The sequence below is a fragment of the Canis aureus genome, chromosome 2 (assembly GCF_053574225.1).
Source record: "Canis aureus isolate CA01 chromosome 2, VMU_Caureus_v.1.0, whole genome shotgun sequence".
Taxonomy (NCBI): domain Eukaryota; kingdom Metazoa; phylum Chordata; class Mammalia; order Carnivora; family Canidae; genus Canis; species Canis aureus.
Genome location: NC_135612.1, coordinates 49,845,083 through 49,862,500, shown reverse-complemented (window position 1 = coordinate 49,862,500; position 17,418 = coordinate 49,845,083). Strand labels below are relative to the sequence as shown.

Below are 17,418 nucleotides of genomic sequence, written 5' to 3'. Positions count from 1 at the left end.
GAGAAAAGAGTCTACAACTTGAACTACTTTTGCAAAGTTGGGAAAGAGAATCTAGTGGCGAATGTTAATGAGCTTAAGAAATTTTTACTACTTTAATGTAGATAATAACTTGAAACTAGGAGCCAATAAAACCTGGCCAAGAGGTTCTGTTTGACCTGCTACAGTGATTAAAACCTGTAATTAGCACACTGAGTAAACGATGGTGCCCTTATTAAGGATAAACTTTACCCCAGGCTACCTCCACATTACAAATTTCAATTAACAAAGTCCAAATTAATGAAAGTTCATAGAATATGATGCTTTGCTATTAAATACAAATTTATCCCAAAAGATACACAAATAAATGAAATCCACTAGGTTCTACAAATTAACTCCTAAAAAGAAGGAACTTACTTCCACGTTGGAAATTCTCAACTCAATCACGGACTTCATTCTCAGATTACTACTAGACAAGAAGAATGAGCAAAAGGCACCAAAATCCAACATTCCCACTTCAGAGTAAAGTACAGGATAAAGGCTAGGCAAAAATGTAAAAGTTCTCTCAGAAGAACAAACCTATTTCTGAAAACTAAGATAAAAGATTCTTCTTGATTATATAAAACTATGGTGCATTTCAGAATCATAGATTTCCTGCCCCACCCCAGACCTACTGAATTAAATCCCCCCAGGATATTCTGATCCAGGGCCAGGGTTGAGAACCACAGCCTCCCTTTAATAACGATAGAAATGTGTGCTCCCCTCCCCCCTTCTAAACGGTGGTCTGGTTTGGGCTGGCTGGTTACCTGGTTAGACAATCTATGGCCTGGTGGCGCTTATCATAATAGCAACTGTGCATTCTTTAGTTGCCAAATTAAATCTTAAATTTCCTGAGAGCCAGAAAGGAGGTTACTATTTTCCTGGGTGCCTACCACCAAACGGCATCAGCAAGAGCACTCTAGTCGATGCTCAACCAGCAAAGGAAATTAGTCCAACAAAAACAAAGTATTAAGAAGCAGTTTAGGGAATTACCTCCCATGCTTCCCTCTTCCCTGGCCTGAAAAACAACTCCCAGATGGACCATTAGTATTGTAAGGGAAAGAGGAAGGGAGATCATCTAGGGAAATTCTAGAGGTAAAACATGACCCTAAAGAAGAAACTCAAGAAAATTAAGAATTCAAGAAAATTCACTAGGAAAAAGGGTAAAACATATTTAAGTGCCTAAGACGTACTAAAGTACATAATAAGGCAGAAGAGAATTGTGGTTGTTAGGCCATTCTAAACAAGAGGAATATAATTTGTCCTCTGTGGCCATAAAATAGGTCTTCTAAGATCAAGACACAACTGAATTAAAATCCCAGCACCATCAGATGTATGACATTACTTCATCTATGTGCCACAGCTTCTTCACCTAAAAGTGGGATAAGAACACTAATATAAGGCAAGGAAAAATGAAATAGTTGTAAAAGAATCAAGCTTGTTATCTGGCACATCCTAGGTGTCCAATAAAGACTAGTTCCCTTCCTCCTCAAATGGAAACTCAGAAGGTAAGATCATAAAAACTGAAGATCACTTAGTAAGAAAGGATCAAGTGGTCCTAGCATGATTTTTGACTGTGTGCTTTCTCAGATGTTTCCTGGTTTTTCTATTCCTGAAGGTATGCTAACCTCAGACTACCCTCAGCTACCATCTCTGAGGTGCAAGATCATAGGAAAGCTAAAAAGTCACTGCTATGCCCATAAATCTTTTTAGAAACAAGACGTTTTTATAAACAAGACCTTAACAGCACAGGTACAAAGCCACAAATGACCATTTAAACCCAGCCATTGGGGGAGAGGGAAGAAGGTGGGGGGAGAGATCTTAATTTCATCTCTACAAAGGCTCAAGGCAAGACACTGAGAACAATTTCTAACCTTCACAGCTTTAAATAGGGTCCTATGTGCTGAGCAGGCCTCTAGGAATGTAAAGGGCATCACTATGATCTTTACGCAGTACAGAAGGTAAGAAATAATGTTAAGGAAAACAGGCAAGACACTAGTCCTATTCAGGTGGCCAGGACCAACATCTGAAGTCAATTAGAGTGAACCAATTATCCAGAAGCATCTGGGGAACCTGGCTAGGCTTCTGGTCTCAAATGGTGCTCAGGAGTATGAGTTGGATGGTAACACAAACTCATTTGTTAATGTTCCTCTGAAAAAAGTGATCAAGGATCCAACACGATACTCTGAATCTTCTGTGTGTCCTTGTTTCCTCTTATGGACCACCAGTACCCCCTTTTTTTGACCTTATACTTTTTATTACTGCAAATCAAGATCAGTTGAGCAATTCTCACAGCCAAAGTCACTCATGACTAAAATAAGCCTATTATGGGGATGCCTGGGTGGCTCAGAGGTTAAGCATCTGCGTTTGGCTCAGAGCGTGATCTCAGGTCTGGGGATCGAGTCCCACATCAGGCTCCCTCCAGAGAGCCTGTGTTTCTGCCTCCCTGTGTCTCTCATGAATAAATAAATAAAATCTTTAAAATAAAAGAAGCCTATTATGGTCAAGTAATGCTAATTAAACCAAGACTTCCTTCATCTATACTTGTACAACTGGTTTTCTGAACCCAAATGCAGACTCTTACAAATATGTCTACAACTAGCCTTATCAGAATTAGCATCCTATTTCAGTCCCCTCTCACCTCCATAGCCCTCAAATTTCTCATCAATAGCAATTAACAAGATGATTTCAACAGTTCCTTTCATCTTCAAAATAGTATTTCTAGCATTGACCAAACTTACATGGTTAACATGTACTTTTAATTTTTTTTAAGTAGGCACCACACTGGGAGTGGAGTACAACATAGGGCTTGAACACAAGACCCTGAGATCAAGACCAAGAGCTGAGATCAAGACCCTGAGATCAAGACCTGAGCTGAGATCAAGAGGGTTAACCGAATGAGCCACACAGGCACCCCAACTTTTTTTTTTTTTTATCTTAAAGCAATTTTATTTCCACTGGGATTTTCAAAGGACTATTTTTTTCCCCAACCACAACTAGCTGGAGATTTCTGCCTAAAGGAATCACTATGCTTGCATGCTATTATTCATACTCCAGCCATAAAACCACCCTACCAAGCTTTTAGTTTATAACACAAAGCTTTTCAAAACTTCAATGTACAAGAAGGAAGGAGAGCAAACTCCAAAATTTCTAATGACCAACCAAAGTTATTTATGCCTAGGAAAGCAAAATGCAAAAATGAGGCACAGAAAAATGAAGAATAAGGTTTGAATTCCCATAGACCAGAAAACAGTACTAAGGAGATCATGTTGAAACTAGATTTTCTACATCTCTAATCAACACTACTATATATATAACTGATAACCACAAGAATTACTTGGAAGACAATTCTTCAGGGCGCCCCTGACTGGCTCAGCCAGAGAAGCACATCACTCTTGATATTGGGGTTATGAGTTCGAGCCCCACGTTGGATCTAGAGATAACTTATGTAATTATGTAAATAAAACTTAAAAAAAAAAAACAAAGAAAAGGAAGAAAATCACTGAAACAGTTAGGAAGAAGAGGGTATGATGTGAAAATAAGTCACAATCTCCTACAGTGCACCAGCCTCTAAAAAACATCTAAGGGTAAAAACAGGGTTGTGGGTTCTTAGGATTTTTTTTTTTTAACAGTTTATTTATTTATTCATGAGAGACAGAGAGAGAAAGAGAGAGAGAGAAGCAGAAACATAAGCAGAGGGAGAAGCAGGCTTCATGCAGGGAGCCCGATGTGGGACTCGATCCCAGGACTCCAGGATCACGCCCTGGGCCAAAGGCAAGCACTAAACCGCTGAGCCACCCAGGTGTCCCAGATCTTAGGATTTTAAATGAGAAAATATAGTAAATGTGTAGAAACTGTATTAAGTCAATAGATGAAAACCAGCACGTAGTATCTTCCACCAAGTTCTGCCTGAGTGACACTAAGAACTCAGAATTATTTTCTCTCCTTTACATTTTTCTGTGTTCCTCAGCACAAATCAAAATGTGAAAATACACTTCAAATGTGTGTAATTATGTCAGTTATAACAAAAATTTATAAAGAAACTATGTCAGTTATACCAAAAAAAAATTTTATTCACATACTGTACTACCTCAAAATACAAGTGAAACTGTATATGCACAAACTTAATCTTGGATTTCTACCTATTTCCATCTTTGATGATCCTTGCTTCTAAAACTGTCAAAGGTGGGCAGCCTGGGTGGCCCAGGATGTGATCTTGGAGACCCAGGATTGAGTCCCACATCAGGCTCCCTGCATGGAGCCTGCTTCTGCCTCTGCCTCTCTCTGTCTCTCTTAAATAAATAAATACTAAAAAAATAAAAATAAAAACTGTCAAAGGTCCCAGAACAGCGAAGGCTCATTCATACACTGTAAGAGATGATTAAATTCTCGCCTCACTGGCTGAACACTGCTCTTTTGCCAACTGCTCTAATTAGCACTTGGCTTAAAAATTATCAAGGTCTCATGCTACAGTGAAACCTTACATTTAGATTAAGTAAAAACCAATACAGAACATTACCGAAGATTTTGACAAAACAATTCTAACTAAATGGGGAAACGCTTTGGAGAACCACAATTTATTTTCAAACTAGTTATTTACTACTTTACCAAACACTTAAAAGGCAAAATTGGAAATTATACAATGAACCAAGGATTACCCCATGCAAAGTCTTTTCGGAAGAGTCAATACTTACTCCATCAATGCTGCCATTGCTCAAAGTATTTTTGAGAGATCCTTTTACAAGGATCTTCAAATAGTATTAGAAACTCATTACTTTACAGATATGTCTCTTATTTTCTTTCTTTACACAAGACAGTTTTCTGCAATTTATATATTAGTCTTTTACACTAATCTTGTTTCTAAATTTCTTTTGGGCTATTTTTAAAAACCAAAACTATATCTTACCTGCTCAAAAAACAGATATATCCCACCAGTTACTAGTATTTTCAAAGGCCTTGCCTTAAGTTCCTATAATAATAGAATGAGGAAGTTCTTTCTGCCTAGCCTAAGTCCTTAGAAGGCTTTAAATGAACATATAGTTTGAGACTCCCATAATTAAAAGAAATCGAAGTTTTTATGTTATATAATTTAAACATGCCCAGAAAAGTAACTTTTTTTTTTTTAAAGATTTTATGTATTTATTCCTGAGAGAGAAGGGGGGGCGGTGCAGAGACACAGGCAGAGGGAGAAGCAGGCTCCATGCAGGGAGCCCGACATGGGACTCGATCCCAGGTCTCCAGGATTATGCCCCGGGCCGAAGGCAAGCGCCAAACCGCCGAGCCACCCAGACTGCCCCGAAAAGTAACATTTTTTAAAGATTTTATTTATTAGAGAGAGAGAGAGCATGCGCAAGCGCATGCACACATGCATGGGAATTAAGGGCAGAGGGAGAGGGACAGATTTCCACATGCAGCCCAACTCGGGGCTTGATTCCAGGACCCTGAGATCACAACCTGAGCCAAAAACAAGAGTCAGATGCCCAAAAGACTGAGCCACTCAAGCGCCCCCAGAAAAGTATCATTTATAACCAGATTTTTCATTGTAAATATTGTAAAAATAATTCCAATAAACCTGAATACATACTGTACCATATTCAAGTAGCTCACTTGTATACTGGCCATGCAATACATCATAACTAATAAGGTGTTAATATCATATTAGCTAAGAAAAATAGAGTATTAATAAGGTGTTAAGTGTTTTCAGTCACTCTGTTTACTGCAGAGCTGAGTTATTATCTGTGTTACTGAGATAGATTTGTACCAATATAAGAAATTATACATTAACTTCTACAAATAACAAAGCTGGGGTGGGTTTCTTCCTTAATTTAGAATCATAAACAGGGATGTACTGAGAAGGAGACAACATGTGGCTCAGTTTGATTTTGTTCAGTTGATTAGGTTAACTTAGTTTAGGTTAGAGTAGGATTAATACTAAGTTTTTTTTTTCTTAAACTTCTCTACTAAAGAACTTTGTTCAAATGACAAGAGGAGTCAAGTCCAAACTAGGCCAATTACACTTCCTTACAGATGAGTCAAAATGACACATAACCTGAAAACTTCCCCATTGCAAGGGACAAAGTTCTTTCTCCTCCAAGTCTTTCCCAGTCTAACCCCAACTGTTCTCTAGCCAACTCCTCCCCATCCTTCAAACACGGTAATAGAAACACCACCACCTTCAAGAAACAATCCCCTAATTCTCTCAACTCATACTGAACAGGGTCAAGTGGTCCATTTCTGTGCTTTCCAAAGCATACTGTCAAACCTCTCAGCAGATCCCCACCATACTGTAATTACAGGCCACCTAGCATAGCCTCTCCTACCAGAATGTAAGTTCCTTGGGGGTGGGATGAGTTCCTAAAAATGTACGACCCCAGGACCACACACACTGCTTGGTACCTAGTAATCATACAAATGACCGTGGATAAATCACTTGCAGATGGAAATTATGAGAGCCCACCATTATCTGTACTTCTCACATCAACCTGGACTGGGGGAGGGGGCAGTGAGGTTACTAACACAAATGTTCTTTAAACATGGAGAAAAACAGTTCTTTAACAATTCATACACACTATAAAATTAGCAGCTTGAAAAATAAGCTTTTACTCAGAAATTTGAGAAAAACAAGCCTATGAAGTAAAATGTTCCTTCAGTTGCCCTCCCTGGACCTGTGAGTCTATAATGCATCAGCAGGGGAGGAAGTGTCTTTGCCTCTTCCATTAATTACACTGTCATGTCTCGACAAGAATGAACATTAGATTGGAGGAGAAGCAAAGAAAAAAAAAAGATATAAACACGAATACACACCCCTCCATCAAAACATATGCTACTCTCTTGCAACCTCTCCAACCAAATGGTGCTTTTTTTGACAGTGGCAGAAAATACCAAATACTCTTTGTCATTCCACTTCCTATGCTCTAGTTCATGTTTCTTTCATATCTTTCTCAAAAATGTCCTCAGAGGCAGTGAGGATGTCTCAATCAAGCTGTTAACAGATGGAGAGAATTATTCAGTTGCAAGTGGTAGAGAATAAGAGATCCACTCCAGTTGCTCCAGAAGTTCAAATATGCAGATAAGCTTCACTATTTTTAGGTTTAGCTTTGCCCAGCCTTTAAGAGACAATGGTACACTACAAGAGCTCCAACAGTCTAAAGCCAACAATCCCCCAATGTGATCCCAATTCTATGTGTGCCATGTACTGTTGTGACACTCAGATTTCACAAAATACTTACCTTCCCTGAGACTGTCACTGTTTTTTCTAAAAATTGAGAAGTCACACAAACATAATCAAAATTGTTATCGCCTTGATTTCTGAGTCACTGTCCATCTGGACTTTTGTTTAATGAAATCCTACTGGAAATGGTTCACAGACTTCCAAATAACTCAAGTTTCCTCATCTATGAAACTAGGAAAAAACAAAACTCCTTTAAATGCAGTATTCTAGGGCAGCCCCGGTGGCCCAGCGGTTTAGCGCCACCTTCAGCCTGGGGTGTGATCTTGGAGACGCTGGATCGAGTCCCATGTCGGGCTCCCTGCATGGAGCCTGCTTCTCCTCTGCCTATGTCTCTGCCTCTCTGTCATGAGTAAATACAATTTTAATAAATAAATAAATGCAGTATTCTAATTTTTTAGGTGTGGTCCCTTTAAATTTTTTTCCAATGTTGAACAGCGAAAATGAAATCTATCTTTTATATTTGTTTCTCTGCCCTACATTCCATGCTACTCAGATAAATTTTCTGAAATAAAATAGTACTCTTGACCTCTTTCAAAATGTTATTTCGAGTCTACATTTTTACCCTCAGGAAAGTTATCTGGCATCATCTTATCATATGGATATGGTCAACTGACTGCTTTAGAAATAGTTAAGCAGTGGCCTTCATATTGGACCAAAAACAAAACAAAACAAATCACACACACACTACACATCCATTCTTTCAAGCAGGACAGGTAAGAGACCAGGCCACAGGGCCCAGCAATGGTGTCCCAAGTCATGAGTCGGCTCTCTGTTCTGCAGGTCACCATAAACATAAAGTGACAACTTTATGCTTTAGCCTGCATTGTGAAGCTACCACTGCTCTGAGAGCATTGTTTCAGGGGTCAGACCTTCTTAAGGCATCTAGAAACTATGAATATGAAAGGTGTGTCTTCTTTCTCCCTCCCTCTTCTCTCTGCAACCAGAAAGAAAATGAGGCACACAAACTTCCCCATTTGTTGCCCTATTTACCCTTAGACAATGACACTCAGCAATTCAGAAAACATGACAGACGTACATGTTTGTTACTTCTCACAAAGGCATATACTATCTTCAAGAGCTTTACATTTCTTAAAATAAAAAATGCTGGTTAGCTAATAATTGCACTCTGTTCTCTACCTTCTCACCAAAGAAACCAACCAAATAAACAAAAACATTAAACTCGGAAAAATAGGCCTCTCCTCTCCCAACCGAAATAAATTAGAATGCCAAGAAACTTTAAATGATTAGGCAACTGTATTTCCATTTCTTGCAACCAAGCAATTCTATATATAATAATATCCAGTTGAATACATACAATCATATTCTAGATATGACTTGGATGAAAACCTTGGTCAAAAATGCAGACCGAGTTCATCAATACGATCATTGGGTCTTTATCAAGAATAGAAATGTGGCAACATAATGTTAAGTCACAGGCTATCAAAAGGAGAAGACTCTATAAACTTACTATGAGATTGTCACAATTCAACTCTCTCAGTATAACAGAATACTTTTTAAAAATGCACACAAAGAAGTTTGCAAAGCACTAGTCTGCAAAGTCCTCTTCTGAAATCCTATAATGCTATGGGATCAGGTTTGTAGCTAAAGCAAACACTGTTTTCATGGTGAAATGTCCTCAAGAGTTTGACTCATCCCATCATCCCCCAATTTTTCTTCTCAACCCCAATCAGATGGGAAAAAATATCTTTCTGGAAACAACTGTTCTAAGTAAGGGTGAGATCCTCGAGCATGGGGTCCACTTCTTATTTTAATCCCTAAACATATATACAAAGCCTAGCACATAGCAGACACTAACAGATACTGAATTTAATAATCTACCTTAAGCCCGCACTATTTCAACTGTTTCCTTTTTGTGCTTCAAAATAGTCTTAGCCAGGAGCACCTGGGTGGTTGAGCATCTGCCTTTGGCTCAGGTTGTGATCTTGGGGTCCTGGAATCGAGTCCTGCATCAGGCTCCCCATGGTGAGCCTGCTTCTGTCTCTGCCTATGTCTCTGCCCCTCTCTCTCTCCGTGTCTCATGAATAAATAAAATCTTAAAAAAAAAAAGGTGGTTTTAGCCAGTGTGGTCTTTATTATTAAGGATAACTATGTGACTACATTCCTTAAACACAACTGTTTGCCTTTTAAATACTATTTGACTACTTTATTTTAACCTGTATCACCTACTACTGTTCAGAGGAGAATTTCTAAAAGGGAAATTTTTGGGAAAGACAAACCAAATGTCTGTATTCCTATAAGACCTCTATGCCACATTTTCTAAAGACTGATTTTACTAAACTAGTCAATGCTATAATTGTACACTGTTAGCTATCATTCAAAAACATGCAAAAGCTAGGCTGATGGGGAGGTCTTGGTTCAGTACCTACACATTTAGGAGAAGCAGAATGGAGAAGTGGCAACAGCCACATACCAGGGCCATACCAATCAAGAGAGCAGCCGCCAGTCACCTGAGGGCACTGAACATGTGAAAAGCAGCTAGTCCAAATGGAGATGTGCTACACATGTAAAACAACACACTGACGGAAGAATACAAAAAAGAATGCATGCAAAATATCTGGTTTTTATGTTAATCATGTTGAAGTGATTTTTTTAGTATGTTTTGATTTAAGAAAATATTATTAGAGTTATTTCACCTAGTTTTGTTTTACTTTTTTGATGAGACTACTAGAAAACTTTCGATCACATCATGTAGCTCACGATATACACACCAGGTAATGCTGGGCTGGAACCACAGCCCTCGGTTCAGTGCCCAGCACTGATAACTTACTTGGCTTACTGTGAACAGCTGATTAACATCCGGGCTTCATTTCCCCATCTATAAAACTAGGATGATGGCACCTTCTTCCCAGGCTCACAGTGAAGATAAAAGAGCACTTAGGACTTATGGCTACAATTCAGTAGATGGCCGTCATTTTTAATCAGCAAAAGAAGGATTAGTAATTCTACCAATGATACTCCTGCTCCCAAATAAGTGCATAAAAAGTTTGTCAATGGGGAAATAATGGATTGTTCTTTAAACAATGCATCATTTGTCCTTATATTACAACATTTCTCTTCCTGACAATAACCACTGAGCATATAACCTGCCTCTACAACAACTGACCAACACTCCACTACATTTCAGTGATTTCTAGTTTATCTTTACATAAAATATATTTTTTAATTAAAGATCTATTGTTTGAATGCTGTTTCAGGTGTATCAAAAAAGGATCAGATCAGAGATTCATTGGGTCCTACCTAACCGGTTTAAGCTAAGCAGCAGCAGCAAAGCCAAAATTGCTCCCAGAAATGAGGTTCCTAAAATCTCAAAGTCAAAAAACTACTGGAAGTCCACCTGGTGTAGATTTTAAAAAGCTTTGCCCCTGCCTAGCTTGAACATATTAATATTTCCAAAAGCAATCTAGAACTTAGTATCAATCAGCAACAAAAACAAAAAGAAAAAGTTACCTTTCGTTCCTAAGTTAGCAAGCTTTTAAGGGGAAAGTTCATTGCCAAAATCAGTTGATTGAATTAGGCATTAATATTCTTTGAGGAAGGAATGGTAGAAGACAGTTAAACTGGTGAATAAAATTCCATTATTCATGTTGAAACACAGCACACTTCTAGGACTCCAACAAACCAACCACCACTTACAGATACCAGAGATCAGCTCTGCAAGTACATAACCCCTGGTGGGCAGGTCAGCTTTCATGTTACAGTACAATTTCAAAGAAGCATGTGTGTAAAATTTACTAAAATGCCTAAAATGTCCTGTCTTTTACAGGGAAGAGGAGGAATGACCTATGAGGACAGCGAAACCATGACCGTGGTGAACATCAACTGGTGTGAACATACAAGGTTTTCAGATGGGTCAGTTTTCAGCAGAATGACCTTGATACTATCTCTAACATTCAAACATACAACAAAATTTCCATAATCCTAACAGATGTGATCTGATGCTTCATATGTCCTGCAAATTAAAGCAAATTACCCAACTTCTCAAATTTTCTCTTCCCACTAAAAAACTAGTTAGTCATAGAAGAAATTAAACTTTGTTCAAATCTCTATAATGCCATTTACGTACCCACTCTAACTCATTTTTCTGTTTACAAAACTGCCTATGCCCACGAATCCTGAGCTCAGATCAAGGGGCTATGCCAGCTGAACTACAGGGCTCTGAGTGCATGAGTTCCCTCTCAAAACTCCCATCACTCTTTTAAAAGCAAATAAGTAGCACACACGTGTCTCACTTTACAAAGTCATTTCCATCTGAAATTCCTCAGGACACCCAAGAAAAATTACTAATTTCTACAGTAACCTACCACTCCAAACCTGAAACTACAATTTAAGAAGCAAAACACTCCAACCCCAGAGAACCCAACCCAAAAAGCTCATACAACACCCCTAGTCACACTCTGTAGCTATACACATCCCCCCCACCAATCATAAAGCTGTAATTCCACATAATACAAGTCCAGAACCAACTTTAGAAAAGAGAATACTAACCCTACTCCCAGATCACATCCAGTCACGTACTTCCCAGATATTAAGGGAAGGCTAAAAGAAAAAGTCTCGAGCAGATGCCAACAGTCTGTTAGCAAATCGTCTCAATTTTTCATGTGCTCAAAGATGAACATTGAAAAGAACCAAGAACAAATTAACCATTCATCTTAGAAAAGCATCCACCAAGAGAAGGAATTTTGACCTAAAAATTAACAAAATATGTAGTACACCAACTTAGCTAAACTAACTTTTGGAGCTCTGCAACCCTTTCCAAGTGACTAAATGAAGGAACACTCTGTACCTTTGTATTAACATTGTATTTCCCATCTTTATTCTCTATAGCATCATCTGCATCTCACAACAACTCATTTTTTACATATGTGTATGTACCTCCATACAGAAATCTTTTTGTTAATGATCACTGGAATAAAAAGCTATTGACACTCACTGAGAAACAAAAGCATGATGATCATATTCTTCTACTGTTTTACTGTGCAACTATTTCTAAGTTCTCATTTTGTTTTCCCTCATTTTAAAACCCCTTCAACACAATTAGCAATTCAATTCTACCACAAAATGCAGTTTTAGAAATCAACGGCCATCTTTACAACAGTTTAAATTTGCCCCCTGTCAAAGCCTATTTACAGGACACAAATCTGAAAGACAAGTTGCAACTATAAAATGTCCACCGAATTGCTGCGTGAAAGACGGATTTTTGCTCAGGTTGAGTGTCAGGGAGAAATCCGGGAATAAAGCTGGAGCTAATGAAAATCAAAATGAACAAGAAGCACACCTCCTTTCCCTGCTGTTCAGGCTAACATAGGTATCCTTATTTTCATTTCCACTGAGGTGGTAAAAAAGATATTTAGAGTTTAATAGTTATAATAAAGTATAAGAGAAACATCTATACTCTTTAAGAGCTATAATGTATAATATAAAGATGTTCACATAATTAATTTCAAAATACATTCTTCAAGACAATTTTAAAGCAGGTATTTGTCCAAGCCAGAAATTAGAGCTGTGCAGGCACATGAGGCATTGCCAGTACAAACAGTGAGTTCTCCAGTCAGCAGACCCACCAGCAGAAACACAAGTGCCCTGCAGGGGGTCCCAAACCAGTGGGCCTGAGAACACCAACTGCCATTCTCAGCAACCTGGGATGAAGCTGTGCAGCATACATTCCGGCATGCGGTGCAGGTCCAGCAGCTTTCCCTCCTTTCAATCTGTGCTTTCACGCTGCTTTCCCTTCAGCATGAAGAGGACCCAACTTCACTTTCAGGCCCGTTTCCCTTTCTCCCCATGGGAAAATCCCTTGCTGATCCAAAACAACACTTTCAGACAACCTAAGCTTTCTGTGCCCCTGAATGAAATCCAGAGGGGCCGCTAATGCAAGCAGTGGCCCTGAACAAAAGCCATCCTGTCAATCTCTTGGATCCTGAGCTACATTTACCTACTACTCTAACCTATTAGAAATTAAGCCTATAGACTTCCAGTCAGGGTGTTCTGAAGTGCCACTTATCTTCTGAGGACCTGGTTCCATAAAACAGTACAAGCCTATGGCCTGGGTTAAAAGCAATCATAAGCAGGACCCACAGCCACTACCTGAACCCTGCATGAGCAATCTTAAGATTGCAATCTTAAGATTTATCCTAACTACCGATCTATAAAGGAGATACAGTGCTGACTTATATGCACATATTGCAAAATAAAGGTTAGAGGAAATAATACAGGTACTCTGTTTGACACAGGGCCAGACGCATATTAAGTGGCCAATATCTCAGTATAATACAAACAGAAACAAATCATTTCTCTTTCTTCCTGTGTTGCTCCTATTAAGATTTTCAATTAAGCCAGAAACTAATGTATTTCCTCAGCTAGCTTATTTCAGTCCGTTGTAACCTATAATTCATGGTTTCAACCTTTTTAGTCTTCTGAGACTCCTCTTTACAACTTGAGGATCCCAAAGACCTTTTATTTATACGGATTATATTTATTGACAGTTATTGTATCAGAAATTAAAACCAAGAAGCTTTTAAATATATATCAATTCATTTTAAAAATCAATGAACTCATTAAATATTAAAATAGCATATTTTTAAAGAATATAACTATGTTCTGAACAAAACAAGCTTAATGAGAAAGTGATATTGTTTTACATTATCACAAACCTCTTTAATGTCTGGCTTAATAGAATACAGTTGGGAGTCTCACATATGCTTCTGCACTCAAACTATAACATACAACATTTTAGTTAAAGTATATTAAGAAAAATCCAGCCTCTGGTACATAGCTGGAATAGGGAGGAGTATTTTAATATCCTTTTCAAATAATTGCTAATATTCTTCTGATATTATACTAAACCTTGACAAGTGATAGTTTCTTAGAAGGTTAGCTGTAATATAAAACTTATCCATATCAATGACTTTTTTGTACTTTGTGACAATAAAAGCCTTGGCTCTATCTTCCACTTTGCATAGAAAGGGTAGAAATAAGTACCCATGCATGATAAGGTAATATCCTGTACTGATCACCTGAAAAATACTGGTTCTTCAACTCGTACAGTACTTCTTCCAAATTTTGACACCTTCCTCATACAATATTAAAAAAGTACATTTGTGGGGCACCTCCTGGCTCAGTGGGTGGAGTGGGCAACTCCTGATCTCCAGGTTGTAAATTCAGGCCCCACGTTGGGTGTAGAGATAACACAAAAATAAAATCTTTAAAAGAAACGAACATTTTATCACCACCAAATTCACGAGAAAGTGTTTAAATACTGGAAAGCCATAAAGATCCTGGTGGCAAATCTAAGTTTTCCAAATTTCCAATTTTTCAGTTCAAAGTTCAATTTTTATCACTGGCAACAAATACTTCCAATCCTTTTTCTTAAAGTAACAAACTTACTTTACTTTCAAGAAAAAGTCTGCCAAACACCCAAATTCTGAGTAACCACAGTTCGTCAACCCTCCCTTTAAGTAAAAAGGATGCTCCTCCCTAAATAAATAAATAAAATAAAGCCAGTTTGTTCACCTCCCAAGCCAAATAGACCCTCGAACCATGGGTACTTAAAGACTGAGATTTAATAAAATCAGTATGTTTAACTGCTTCACTGAGAACATTAATTGGCACTATTTTTCACTCTCAGTACATGACTGCTTGAAGACCATGGCTACCCAAATCCAGTTTGGTGCCACTGCCCTGATTAATGCTAAGATATCGGCAGTTTTATCCAGCCTGCTTTAGCGCAAATATCTGCAACAATATAAAAAGGTAAACATAATTTCAGTATTATTATGCAATGTTGGCCTCACACCTCACTGCAAGGGTCTCAGGAATCCTCAAGGGTCGTCCATGGATTACACTTTGAAAACCAATGTTATAGGGGCACCTGCCTTGCCCTCAGGTCATGGTCTCCAGATCCTGGGATCAAGCCCCAAGTCAGGCTCCCCACTAGGTGGGGAGTCTGCTTCTCTCTCTCTCCCTCCCTCTGCTCCTCTCCCCCATTCATTCAAAGTAAATAAATAAAATACTAAAAAAAAAAAATCTACAGATGAATGAATAGCTATCAATTACCTATGTACACAGGACTGTACAGAGTATAAGACACGGTTACCATGTCAAGAAACTAAGAGGGACAGGGGTATACATATACACACACACCCACAAAACTAGCCACAATACAGAGCAGTTATAATCAACTGCCCAATGAAACAGCACAGAAAATAAATGCCATAATCCTTTTAAGGAAGGGAGATGATCCCCTGGGTTGGAGCAGCTACAGAAGAACTCAGGGAGGAAATGCATTGAGTTGGGGTCTGAAAGGCAAGCAGAGGTGAGAGCATTCCAGGCAGAGGGCACAGCAGGAATACAGGCATGTTCAGGGCACAGTGAGAAAATCTGGAAAGTCACAGATAGGGAGCAATGTCCCAGCTGCCAACCACCTTAGCCCAGTCCTGGGAAAGTAAAACACCAAGAACACCAACAGAGTGATGACCTGGGAAGTAAAAAGGCTGGAAAGGAAGGCTGTAAGGTCAAGGTGGAAGAAGTCTGACTGCCAAGCTCAGTAGTCTGAACTTGACTCTGGAAACCCATGAAAGAGGTTTGGTTTGAATTTCCAAGGTGTTCTGGGAAGGCCAACTGGAACAGTGAGCAGGAAGAATGAAGGTAAGCAGAATCTGAAGCAGAAGGCCCACTTGGAAGCCAGTGTCATGACCCAGGTGAAGTTAAGAAGCAAGGGCATGAGCAGGCCTCAAGACAACCACAACAGTCAAAGGTTGTTCACAAAAGAGTATGACAGGACCTGGCTTGAACTGAATTGGTGATGAGCGACTAGCCCAGGAAAATAATGGGCATGATGCTTACTCTAATAACCATAGCAAAGGGCCATAAAAAGGAAAGGGAAGCAACAGTACTCAAGAGGTACTGGGTCAGTTAACCCACACCTAGAATGTAAAATCCCAAAGAGAAATACTCTTTGGTTCAAATTGTCACATCCCTCATCTGTGTCCTTTACAACTTGCATACATCACTGTCACAGCACAAAATCCCATCTCTCTCCATCTACCCAAAGTTACCTTTGTATTCCTAGTGGCTGATTCCATTTATTCTCCTCAAAAAAATTTTTTCAATGAGCTCATACGACTTGTACTTAAAATTGGCATACCTATTCTTTTTGTTTTGCAAGCAAGATGCTTATCCTCCAGAGATGAGCTTTTAGAGAACTGGGACTGTACATTATTCTCCCTCAGTTCTTTCAAGGCCTAGCTTCTAATATGCTATTTCGAGTGTTGGCTGAGCAAGAATCTCAGAATCATCTGCCTCTAGAAACAAAAATCACGTCAGCTTCTACACACTCTTCCCTCCAAAGCATCTTTGTTCTGCTTACACAAGATGTTGATTATGAAATTCAGTTGCATTTACAAAAATTAACAAAAAATACAGCTGCAAACAATTCATTAGGAGCAGTGAACAATTCACAAATCCTAAAACCAGAACAAACAAATCTCATAGGTGACTTATTTCTTAATAGGAATGTACACTGAAAAGATCAGTACCTGCTGTGTAGGTCTTCTTTTTCCTTTCTTTTTTTTTCCCCCTGGAGATTTTATTTATTTATTTATTTATTCATGAGAGACACAAAGAGAGAGAGGCAGAGACACAGGCAGAGGGAGAAGCAGGCTCCCTACAGGAAGCCGGACGTGGGACTCGATCCCGCGTCTCCAGGATCACGCCCTGGGCCAAAGGCAGTGCTAAACTGCTGACTCACTCAGGCTGCTCTGTGTAGGTCTTCTTTTACCTTCTTCCAACATCCTATACCATGATCCACACTTTAAAAAAGTTCTTTCCAGTCACAGCTACAACTACAGATGAAATCTAGCAACATATTAAACAAAGTATTGTTTTTGCATTTTACACACAAGACAACTACAGGTCAAAAAAGGCTAAGTATCTAATTCAAGATCACAAAAACTAGTCAAAAGAAAGCAAGGCAAACCCACATTCATGAAACCATGTAGTGCTGTGGGGATTTCAGTCAGATTCATTCATGTCAGATAGAAAGCACACCAACGGAAACAAAAAACTCGTCCACTATACAGTACAGAGGGCAAAATCTTAATAGATCTTAATAGATCCAGAAAGAGAGCTTACTCAGACACTCTCTTTTATATTTT

The 17,418-nt window shown here is 38.8% G+C and overlaps 1 protein-coding gene and 1 long non-coding RNA gene across 13 annotated transcripts in view; one reads left to right on the top strand and one right to left on the bottom strand.

Annotated features, from left to right (window-relative positions):
- Positions 1-12,167, top strand: part of LOC144290682 (uncharacterized) — a 45,949-nt gene extending 33,782 nt beyond the window's left edge. Inside the window, exon 4 of the long non-coding RNA XR_013358251.1 lies at positions 11,031-12,167. This is a non-coding gene — a long non-coding RNA (uncharacterized LOC144290682). The remainder of the gene's footprint in view (positions 1-11,030) is intronic.
- Positions 1-17,418, bottom strand: part of AKAP13 (A-kinase anchoring protein 13) — a 320,707-nt gene that overhangs the window by 278,090 nt on the left and 25,199 nt on the right. The window lies entirely within an intron of this gene.